Raw genomic sequence first — 12,175 nt, 5'->3', positions numbered from 1 at the left:
GACTCTGTCTCTACAAAAATAAGAAATTATCCAGGCATGGTGGTGCATGCCTGTGGTCCATCCAGACTATTCAACAGGCTGAGGCAGGAGGATCACTTGGGACCAGGAGGTCAAGGCTGCAGTGGGCCATGATCATACCACTGCACTGCATCCTGGGTGACACAGCAAGACCCTGTCTCAAATGAATACATAAACAAATTTGATTTTATTGTAAACTTCTTGGCTTAATGTTCCAAAACTAATTTCCACAGCATAAAACTACCACAAAAGGGCTGCCTTTTGGGATTGATCAAATAAGGATAAATGTCCCATCCAAACAGCACTGAGAAAATCCCAGCAAGATTCCACTGTTGAGGGGAAGAGGGAAGTATCAAGAGTACACACTTCTACTCTGACCATCTGTATTGTAATTTGCTTAGCAACAGTACTTTCACAGTATTAAACTACTTTTTGAAGTGGAAATCAATATGCAAACAAAGACAATTCAATGGCAAACTCAGTAACATGCACAAACTTTCAGGAAAAGAGAACACACAACACTGAGAATCTACTCTGTGTCAGCAGCCAGGAAAAGCAGCATAAGAGATCTGATCATGTTTTCCACTGACAAACTTGAACATTTCAGAAGGTCACACCCAAGTTCAAGGACTGGAACTTTAATATTCCATGAATTCAGTGGAAAGACCTCCAGCTTCCCTTCCATCCAATGTGATGATTACACAGAATCAGAAAAGCAGAACTTTCTTCTGGAACATAAAACTTGTTATATGGTGGGATCCTCCAATTCTTTCCCTTTTCTCCTCTTCCGTAAGGGAGTATGGGATACTGGAACCTGACCAAGTTACCTGCAGAGACAGCATTTCTCATTCGCCCCCACTTCAGCATTTCTAGGCAACATGCCAGGTGCAGTGGCTCACACCTATATTCCCAGCTACTCTGGAGGCTGAGGCAGAAGGATGGCTTGAACCCAGGAGTTAGAGACTAGCCTGGGCAACATAGTGAGACCCTGTCTCAAAAAAATAAAACAAAACTTTCCTAAGCAATAAGAAGTACCTTTCTCAACAAAGAAAGCAGGAAATCCTGCTTTTTGATAATGCAAACAACTAGAAGTACGAACCACATTTAATTGGCTTTATAATATACCATTTTTAAAAAGCTCCTGTGCCCAATTTTTTTTCCCTTCCCAGGGCAAGAGGTCAGCATGGTAGCTGAGTATGGGGCAGTGAAAGGATGTTATGGAGCCATGCAGAGGGGTGGGTTGGTCAGTGAGGCTGGAGGGTGGGGAATGGGGAGTTGGGTGCAGGTGGTAGGTGGGAGAAGGATTTGAGAGACTAGTTATACTGAGCAAATAGGCACATAAATTGAGGATAACGGCAGCCATGTTTCTCACTACTACCAGAGATGATGGTTACAAACAGAGAAAGGGGCAAGGCTAGAAAGAACCCTGAGTGGTTGGATTGAAATTGGAGGTGTGGCTTTATTATATATACATAGGGAATATATATTTTATATTTTGTTATATTTATATTACATAAATATATACATATGTTTGTAATATGTTTATATTTAAACATATATAAACATTATATGAAGTAATACTTATGTAATGTGTGAATATTCTATATGGGAATATAGAATCTTGTAACCCTAACCATCAACTGTTACGAATAACACCATCTGGGCCCCAAGAAACACTTTACATCTCTTTTCCTTGTCCTTGAAACAAAAAAGAGTGCGTCTGAACGCTATGAGGCTTTGTGGGTTGTACCACTGCCCACAGTGGAGACTGGCCTGGTTGGGTATACAGAGTGCAAAGCTGGGAGGGGCTTTGATAACAGATCACACAAATATTCAGTCTGTTAAACTGGTTTCAGATAGGATGAATACAATACATTCTTACAGTTTGCCAGAGGTGCCAAGTTCCATTTTCCATTTTCTTTTTCTTTCCATCGCAACAGGTGGTTCTGGAATATTCATGAATCCCTGCAGTGTTTGCAACAGAAGCCACGGTGGCCCGAGGAGTAGTTTGCAATACTAAACTATTCTTATTCCTCTCAAATTTATGTATATGTAAATCTAGACATAACATGAGTCAAGTGTGATTTTGAAAAAAAAAGAAAAATCTTAAGAAAGCAAAGCCTGAAACACCGGGCAAGGTACTCCACACTAAGGCAGGTAGATTCTTTTTTTTTAACTGCCATGATTCCTAAGTAGGAGATTCTATTAAGGGAGATAGTTCAAGGGGGAAAAAAAATCACATTTTACAAAATAATCTACACTTCTGCTTCTGTCCTAGGTACGTGTATTTGTCATTTCACTTAATTCTCACACTGTAGGAGATGGGTAAGACTAGCTCTGTTTTTCAGATAAGGAAATAATAAAGAAGAGCAGAACTCAGTGAAATGGGAAAAAAAAAACAATAGAGAAAGATGAGTGAGACAAATAGCTGGTTCTGAAAAAAAATTATAAAATTGACAAACTTCTGACAAAAAAAAAGAATATACAGATTACCAATGGCAGGAATGAAACCGAGGATATCACTACAGACTCCACAGACTCAAAAAGGATAAAGGGGAATATAATATGAATAACTATACACACGGCCAGGCACGGTGGCTCACACCTGCAATCCCAGAACTTTGGGAGGCTGAGGCGGGCGGATCACGAGGTCAGGAAATCGAGACCATCCTGGCTAACACAGTGAAACCCCATCTCTACTAAAAATATAAAAAATTAGCTGGGCGTGGTGGCAGGCGCCTGTAGTCCCAGCTACTCGGGAGGCTGAGGCAGGAGAATGGCTTGAACCCAGGAGGTGGAGCTTGCAGTGAGCCGAGATCGCACCACTGCACTCCAGCCTGGGTGACAGAGTGAGACTCTGTCTCAAATAAATAAATAAATAAATAAATAAATAACTATACACACATAAAATTTGACAGTTTAGAAGACATGGACCAACTGCTTGAAAAATACAACTCACTCAATATTAAGCAGGTAATATGAGTAGCACTATAACAATTAGGGAAATTTGAATTTGAAATTTTTTTAAACTCACTCTTTCACACCAAAAAAAAGCCAAAAAAAATGAAAAAAACAAACAAACTTCTAAGTAGAGAATATTTCACTCAGAATTCTACCAATTATTTAATGAACAATTAACACAAACTTTACCTAATTTCTTTCAGAAAAAAAGTTAGGAATACTTCCCAATTTACTTTATGAACTAGTATTATCCTGATACCAAAACCAGAAAATGTCAGTACAAAAAATGCAAACTACAGACCTTCATGAATACAGATTTTTAAATTCTTAACAAAATACTAGCAAATAGAATTCAGTAATAGATAAAAATAATCATATACCATGACCAAGTGGACTTTAGAGGGTACAAGGCAGGTTCAAGATCTGAAAAATCAGTCAATGTAATCTACCATATTAACAAGCTAAGAAAAGTCACATAATCACATCTATCAATGCAGAGAAAACATTAGACAAATTCAAAATCCACTCATGGTAAAGACTGGAATAGAGGGACATTTCTTAGGAAAAAAAAAATCTTAGAAAAACTGGAATAGAGGAGAAATTCCTCAACTTGCTAAAGAGCATCTACAAAAACTCCCGAAAGCTAACATTATATAATTAATGGTTAAAGGCTGAATGCTTGGCCAGGCGCAGTGGCTCATGCCTGTAATCCCAGCACTTTGGGAGGCCGAGGCGGGAGGACTGCCTGAGCTCAGGAGTTCAAGACCAGCCTGGGCAACACAGTGAAATCCCATCTCTACTAAAATACAAAAAATTAGCCGGGCGTGGTGGTGCACACCTGTAATCCCAGCTACTTGGGAGGCTAAGGCAGGAGAATTGCTTGAACTCGGGAGGCAGAGGTTGCAGTGAGCCAAAATTGTGCCACTGCACTCCAGCCTGGGTGACAGAGTGAGACTCCATCTTCAAAAAAGGAAAAAAAAATAAAGACTGAATGCTTTCCACCTAGGATCAGGAACAAGACAAAGATGTCTACTCTTAGCACTTTTATTCAATATAGTGTTAAAATTTCTAGCCAGTGTAATAAGACATGAAAAGGAAATAAAAGGCATACAGATCAGAAATGAAGAAATAAAACTGTCCCGGCTGAGCACAGTGGCTCACGCCTGTAATCCTGGCACTCTGGGAGGTCAAGGCAGGTGCAACACTTGAGGTCAGGTGTTCAAAACCAGCCTGGCCAACATGGTGAAACCCCGTCTCTACTAAAAATACAAAAAAATTAGCATGCCTGTAATCCCACCTACTCAGGAGGCTAAGGCAGGAGAATCGCTTGAATCTGGGAGGCAGAGGTTGCAGTGAGCCGAGATCATGCCACTGCACTCCAGCCTGGGCAACAGAGGAAGACAACAACTCAAAAGAAAAAGGAAGAAATAAAACTGTCCCTATTTGTAGATGACATGATTGTTTACATTGAAAAATCCCAAGGAATCTAAAACAAACAAAAAATCCTCCTAGAACTAAAAAGTGAGTTTAGCAAAGTTGCAAGGTATAACGCAAACATATGAATATCAATTGCATTTCAATATACTAGCAATGAACACACAAACACCAAAATTAAAAATACAGTATCATTTACAATTGCTCAAAAATAAAAAATAAATACTTAGGTGTAAATCTAACAAAACAGGTATAGGATTTGTATGCTGCAAACTACAAAATGCTGATGAAAGGAATCAAAGATCTAAATAAATGGAGAGCCATACCATGTTTATGGATTAGAAGATTCAACATAGTAAAAACATGTCAATTCTCCCCAAATTGATTTACAGGTTTAACACAATTCCTATCAAATCCCAGAAGATTTCTTTGTAGGTGTATTTATATGGGAAGTCAAAGGAACTAGACTAGCTAAAACAATTTTGGAAAAGAATAATAAAGTATGAAGAATCAGTCCACCTGATTTCAAGACATTATAAAGCTACCATAATCAACAGTATGAGGCATTGTCAGAGGGACAGACATATAGATCAACAACACAAAATGGAGAACCCAGAATACAAGTATGCCCAACTGATGTTTTCTTTTTTAATAGAGACAGGGTCTCGCTCTGTCACCTAGGCTGGAGTGCAATGGCGTTTTTATAGATCACTGCAGACTTGACCTCCCAGGCTCAAACAATCCTCCCACCTCAGCATCTCAAGTAGCTGGGACCACAAGTGTGCACACCACCATACCCAGCTAATTTTTGTATTTCTTGTAGAGACAGGATCTTGCCATGTTGTCCAGGCTGCCATCCTCTGGCCTCAGCCTCCCAAAGTGTTGGGCTTACAGGTGTGAGCCACCACGCCCAGCCCCAACTGATTTTCACAAAAGTAGAAAAGCAATTCAATAGAGAAAGGATACCCTTTCCAACAATGGAGCAACTGGACATCCACAACAAAAGTAACCTTGACCCAAGTCTCAGAACTTTTGCAAAAATTAACTCAAAATGGATCACACACTTAAATGTAAATGTAAAACTATAAGACTTTTGGGAAAAATATAAGAGAAAATCTTAAAGAACTGGCTCTAGGCAGCTGGGCGCAGTGGCTCACACCTGTATTCCCAGTACTTTGAGAGGCCGAGGCAGGTGGATCACCTGAGGTCAGGAGTTCAAAACCAGCCTGGGCAACATAGTGAAACCCAGTTTCTACTAAAAATACAAAAATTAGCTGGGCGCAGTGGCACATGCCTATAATCCCACCTTCTTGGGAGGCTGAGGCAGGAGAATCACTTGAGCCCAGGAGGCAGAGGTTGCAGTGAGCCAAGATTGCGCCAATGCACTCCAGCCTGGGCAACAGAGTTAGACTCCGTCTCAAAACAAACAAACAAAACAACAACAACAACAAAACTGGCTCTAGGCAAAGAATTTTGACATCAAAAGCACAATCTATAGAAGGGAAAATTAATAAGTTGGACTTCATCAAAATTTAAAATTTTTGGTCTGTGAAAGACCCTGTTATAAGGTTGAAAAGATAAAAGAGAGACTGGAAGAACATATTTGCAGACCACATATCCAATAAAGAACTAGTTTCTAGTACATATAAAGAACTCACAGAATTCAACAGTTAAAAAAAAAGAAATCTGGCTGGGCGTGGTGGCTCACACCTGTAATCCCAGCACTTTGGGAGGCCAAGGCGCGTAGATCATGAGGTCAGGAGATTGAGACCATCCTGACTAACACAGGGTGAAACCCCATCTCTACTAAAAATACAAAAAAATTAGCTGGGCATGGTGGCAGGAGCCTGTAGTCCCAGCTACTCGGGAGGCTGAGGCAGGAAAATGGCTTGAACCCGGGAGGCAGAGGTTGCAGTGAGCTGAGATCGTGCCACTGCACTCTAGCCTGGTGACAGAGTGAGACTCCATCTCAAAAAAAAAAAAAAAAAAAAAAAAAAACACAGGCCAGGCACAGTGGCTCACACCCATAATCCCAGCACTTTGGGAGGCCAGGATGGAAGGATGGCTTTAGCCCAGGAACACAGTGAGCACTTGTCTCTACAAAAAAATTTTAGAAAGTAACCAGGCATGGTGACGCATGGCTGTAGTCCCAGCAACTCTGGAGGCTGAGACAGGAGGATTGTTTGAGGCCAGGAGTTTGAGGCTGCAGTGAGCCATGATCATGCCATTGCACTCCAGCCTGTGTGACAGGGTGTGACGCTATCTCTAAAAATAAAAAATTAAATTAAAAAATTTAAAAACATGAAATATATTTCACCCTTTATATTGACTTTATATTTTGAAGAAAAATTATTTTAAAATTATATTTGAATATCATTAATTTTTTTAACCTTTGAGAAGAATTACAAATTGCAAAGTGATAAAAATGAGAAAATACTAAAGTAGAACTTGGGAGAAGCTGGAAAGAAAAAATAAAATTCACCACACAAAATTCACCCATTACTGATAAAAAAAAAAAAAAGATGAAAATGAGTAAGAAAATTATTGTCATTAGATCTACAAGCTACCAGATCATCTGAAATCCCTGACACTTGATCTCTTTTACTAGAATATTTAATTATATCAGAATATTGTGAATAAACAGATGGCCCCCGCTGCACTCTTGCCCCAAGCCTTGCAAATATGAGGGGCATGCCTGCTTCCTGCTTCCCACTCCCTCCTTGTGATCTGACAGCACTCCTGAATGGGAGAACACTGTTATAAATACCTACATCCAGAATCTAACTCTGTTTTACAGAGAAACACCAAACAGTTTCACACAGCATTGCTATTATACACTGAATTTTCTAGGAATGCAACTAACATGTAACTTAAGGAAAGATAGTACTTTGCTTTATTCAAAATGTTTACCCTGAGCTGTCAGCATTTCAAAGTCACTGATGTCAACACTGCCTGGTATTTGAATTCTCAACACTGCACCCATGAGTCAGTCTCATTTGTAGCATTCAAGCTTAAGGCAGCAATCTCCACTAATGTACAAGCATCTAACTGTCTTCTAGTGGAGTCAGGCTCCAGCACTTACACACTGATATGTCACTTCATTAGAAATTATTTGCCTTTTATTTCTTTTCTACATTATAGGTAGAGCATTATATTGATTTTTTTCAGTAATGTATATGGACTGGTGAATTTCATTTTAGGATATTAAAGGGCACATTACAGAATCATCATCATTTAAAAGGGTAACTGGACTACTAAGTTGAGGCCTCTGCCATGAGCAGCTTCAGAAGGCCTGCTAGTGCTCCCTTCTCCTTGCCTGCATGCACAGAAGGCCACACAAGGGAAACAGCCATGCCCAGCTGATAAGAACAGGGGCCATCATGCAAGCAGAAGGGCAGGGCAAGGCCACCTTCCAACACGCACTAAAGTAACAATGAGAACAACAAAAACAAAATACATAGAAAAGAAAAAAATGGCAAAATTGCACTTCAGGCTTTAATGCCCTCCTTACTTTCACCCCAGATAATGCAAAAAATTTTCCTCTTCCTTCAACAGAGCGTAAATGATATGACCTGGCTGGGCGCTGTGGCTTATGCCTATAATCCCATCACTTTGAGAGGCTGAGGCAAGAGGATTGCTGGAGCCCAGGAGCTCGAGGCTACAGTGAGCTATAATCACACCACTACACTTCAGCCTGGGCAAAAGAGTGAGAGCCTGTCTCAAAAAAAAAAAAAAATGACCTGATAACCACACATTCTCCAGTAGTATCCCTCTCAATTTCTGATTTTTGGACAAACACTAGCTTCCCTCTCTAAAGATAGGTGATCACAGAAAACTCTCTAGATCTATCTGGAAAGCTCTGGCAGATCATGAAAGGGGGACCAGCTGAGGATTCCAAGTAAATATGCACCTATGAAACAAAGTTACAGGTAGAAATGGGAGATTTCAAAAAAATCTGTAGTTTGCATTCTCATTTGAAATTCAAGATTTGATAGCTATGAAAGTTGAACAAGAAGTCATGAAGAAATCATTTGAAAGCAGAGAAATCAGACTAACGATTAAAAACACAATACTTGAAGAAAAGAAACATACAAAGCAAAGCACATTAGATTATAAACTTTGAAAAATCAGAGCATGAATGAAAGTGATCACAAGAATCAGAGATAACATATGTGACACGGTAGAAATACCCAGGAGACCAAATACACACATACTTTAATTTCCTGGAGGAGACTCCAGGGTAAAAAGAGAAGCAATAATCAAAGTAATAACAGCATGCCTAGAAGGCATTTAATAAAACCCATCACCAAATCCTAATAACTCAAAGGAATATAGCAGGAGAAGACTTAACATGTAAAACAAAGCCCCAAGCCAACTTTCTGCATCATATTTGATCAGAAAACACCAAAATCACCCACAGTAAAGTGAGAGCAAGTCAAGATGTCACTAGCATTTAACACAACTGGGGTCACACATGCACAAAACAGCAAGAACCAGAAATAAAAGAATAACTCCTGGAATGGAGGAGACAAAAGGCATTGTTATCTGCAGCTGATATGACTGTCTGCTTGGAAGACACCTGAGAATCAACTGAAAACCATTAGTGCTAAGAAGAGAGGATGGTAAGGGAGCGAGCCAGTTCCAAACTAAATATTTTTAAAGTATCTAATTAGAAAATATAGTCAGTGACAGTGCTAATACCAAAACTGGAATGATGCAGAGAAGATTAGCATGGTTCCTGGGTAAGGATGACATTCAAAGTCGTGAATAGTCCATATGTTAAAAAATAAGAAAAAAGTACAATGAATAAAGAATCCCATTCACAATAGGAATAAAAGTATAAAACAAAGGCATAAACTCAACAAAAAGGAGGGAAGGAATGAAGGGAGGGAAGAAGAGAGGGAGAGAGGGAAGGCATAAACAAAGGTATAAACTCAACAAAAAGGAAAGGAGGAGAGGAGAGCAGGGAAGGAGGGAGAAAGGAAATAGCAAACTTCAGGGGAAGAGCCCAAATAAAAGGAAGAGTGGACATGGAGAACTGGAGAGACTGCCAGGACCTGGATGGAAAAAGTTGGCAAAGATGTCAGTATTCTTCGGGGAGATGCAGGGAGAGCTCCCCACTGTCTATACCACAGGCACCCAGGGAGGACCCAGGAAAGCTGCCATCCCCAAACCAGCACTGCACCTTGTGCCAACACAGAAAGTCACAGAAAACCCTTGGCCCCACTCCAAAGCCCTGACTAAATCATGTACTCCCGGGAAACGCAGGGCCATGACACCACCATGTGTGTCCTCAAGCTTAGAATTCAGCACCTTAACTAGTGTAGAGTTCATAACATCCTCACAACTGGGTTTACCTCAGACACCACCAGAAGCTGAAAGCCATTCCTGGTCCATCCATGTATGATGGATAAACAAAGTGTGGCTATCCAGACGATGGAATATTATTCAGCCTTTAAAAGGAAGGAAATTCTGACACATGTCCCATTGTGGATGAACCTGAAGGATACTATGCTAAGGGAAATAAGCCAGTCACAAAAGGATACTGTATGATCTCAATTGGATACAGAATCTCAGTCAAACTCGCAGAAACAGAAAGTCGAGTGGTGGCTGCCAAGGGCTACGGACAGGGCGACAGGGAGTTGTTCAGTGGGTACAGATGTGTAAGCTTGAGGGACCCGCTATGCAGCATTGCCCCTGAATTACACACTTAAAAATGTGTTCAGAGGGTAGATCTCCTACCACAATGTGAAAATGAATTAAATGTAGAATAAAATAGAAGAAAATGAAAATACAGACAGTTCCAAACTTACGATGGTGTGACTTACCCTTTTTGACCTTAAGGTGATGCAAACATGACGCGCATTCAGTAGAAGCTGTACTTCAAGTGCCCAGACAACCATTCTGCTTTTCACTTCCAGTAAATTAGGTTGGTGGAAAAGTAATTGCAATTTCTTTTTTTTTTTTTTTTTTTTTTTTGAGATGGAGTCTCGCTCTGTCGCTCAGGCTGGAGTGCAGTGACACGATGTCGGCTCACTGCAAGCTCTGCCTCCCGGGTTCATGCCATTCTCCTGCCTCAGCCTCCCGAGTAGCTGGGACTACAGGTGCCCACCACCACGCCCGGCTAATTTTTTGTATTTTTAGTAGAGACGGGGTTTTACCATGTTAGCCAGGATGGTCTCGATCTCCTGACCTCGTGATCCGCCCGCCTTGGCCTCCCAAAGTGCTGGGATTACAGGCATGAGCCACCGCGCCCGGCCTGCAATTTTTAAAATGGCAAAATCACAATTACTTTTTTGCACCAATCTAATACAATAAATTATATAAGATATTCAACACTTTATTATAAAATAGGCTCTGTGTTAGATGATTTTGCCCAAATGTAGGCTAACATGAGTGTTCTGAGTCCGTTTAAGGCAGGCTGGGCTCAGCTATGATGTTCGGAAGGTTAGGTGCATTAAATGTGTTTTCAACTTAGCATATTTTCAGCTTATGATGAGTTTATCTGGAAGTAACCGATGAAGTAAGTGGAGGAGCATCTATACTGAATCTGAAATTTTTTTTATCACAAAATATATTCATTGATAAATGACCTCTCTAAAATTACGAAAACAAGAACAAACTCATTCCTGGCATTCTGTGATTTTGCAGGTTCTCATCTCCAAAGAGAATCAGCCCCACCTGCCTCAGGCCCCTCCCTTGAGTCCCCAACACTTCTTCAGGGCCCTTCAGAACTCAACAGTGAAATCAACACTTCCCATAGGCTGAGCTCTCTGAATGTCCCCTCACTTCCACAGCTGGATGAATCCCACCACTGCCTTCCCAAGCCAGTCTTTTCATTTTCTCACATTTCCCAAACTGAAGGTCTCGCTGTACCTCATACCTATGACTGTTGCTTCCCCCCGTCTGTTCCCCTCCCCACTGTAAACAGACACCTTCCATTTCTGCAGTTCACATAGCAGGACCTGGCATCCTCTTCCCCTCCCTGTTGCCATCTACACACCCCCACCCCATTCTCCCCATTCCCTGACATCCCTGGCTCATGGCCCTCCTCCTCCTGTGGCATCCAAGAAACTGACCCACCCACCTTCCAGCCTCTCAATTCCAAAACTTCCAACATCCCCTTCCTCCACTCTCACCCCAGCAAGCCAACCCATCCATGGTTTCCTTTCAGCCCGTTTCCTAATCTGCAAGTCCTGGTACCAATATTTATCTCGCATGGACTTCGGACAGTCTGCTTAATCTCTTTATGCCTCAGTCTCCTGATCTATAAAACGGGAATGATAATAAGGATACTATTTCATAGGGTTGTAGTAAAGACTAAAGGAGACTATATTCATTGCACACTGAGAACAGTGGTTAGCACATAGTGAGCAAAGAATGCTAGTCACCGGTAATAGTAATTCTACAACAGGTAAAGATGATGGGGGAAGAAAACAAGCCTCCCTACCTGAGACAAACAGAGTAGCAGAAAAAAGAACTCTGGAGTCGGACCCTGGGTTTGAATTTGGGAACACTACCTATCCTGGAGCCTTGGCTTCTTCACATGTCAGATGGGGATAAAAATACTTACCTTCCATGTTAGGACGAGTTCCCCTGATAGGAGCCCAGAGTTATTCCCTCCCTGTGTCAGAGAGGACAGGTGTCTCAGGTTGGAGCCTCAGGCATTACCTGGTTGTGATGCAGGCAACTGGGAGCATGCAGGGGTCCAGGTATCAGCGAGGACACAGATAGCTTCTTGGCAGTGAGCCAATCACGACTG

At 41.2% G+C, this 12,175-nt stretch overlaps 1 protein-coding gene and 1 non-coding gene across 7 annotated transcripts in view; one reads left to right on the top strand and one right to left on the bottom strand.

Annotated features, from left to right (window-relative positions):
- The window catches only part of SPECC1 (sperm antigen with calponin homology and coiled-coil domains 1), a 305,733-nt gene that overhangs the window by 179,614 nt on the left and 113,944 nt on the right, over positions 1–12,175 (bottom strand). The gene's annotated exons all lie outside the window — the stretch shown is intronic.
- LOC112131441 (U6 spliceosomal RNA) lies at positions 9,092–9,196 on the top strand. The gene has a single exon (XR_002913513.1). It is a non-coding gene; the product is annotated as a U6 spliceosomal RNA (small nuclear RNA).

Source organism: Pongo abelii, chromosome 19 (genome assembly GCF_028885655.2).
Source record: "Pongo abelii isolate AG06213 chromosome 19, NHGRI_mPonAbe1-v2.0_pri, whole genome shotgun sequence".
Lineage (NCBI taxonomy): Eukaryota > Metazoa > Chordata > Mammalia > Primates > Hominidae > Pongo > Pongo abelii.
This window is presented reverse-complemented; position numbering and strand designations above follow the sequence as displayed.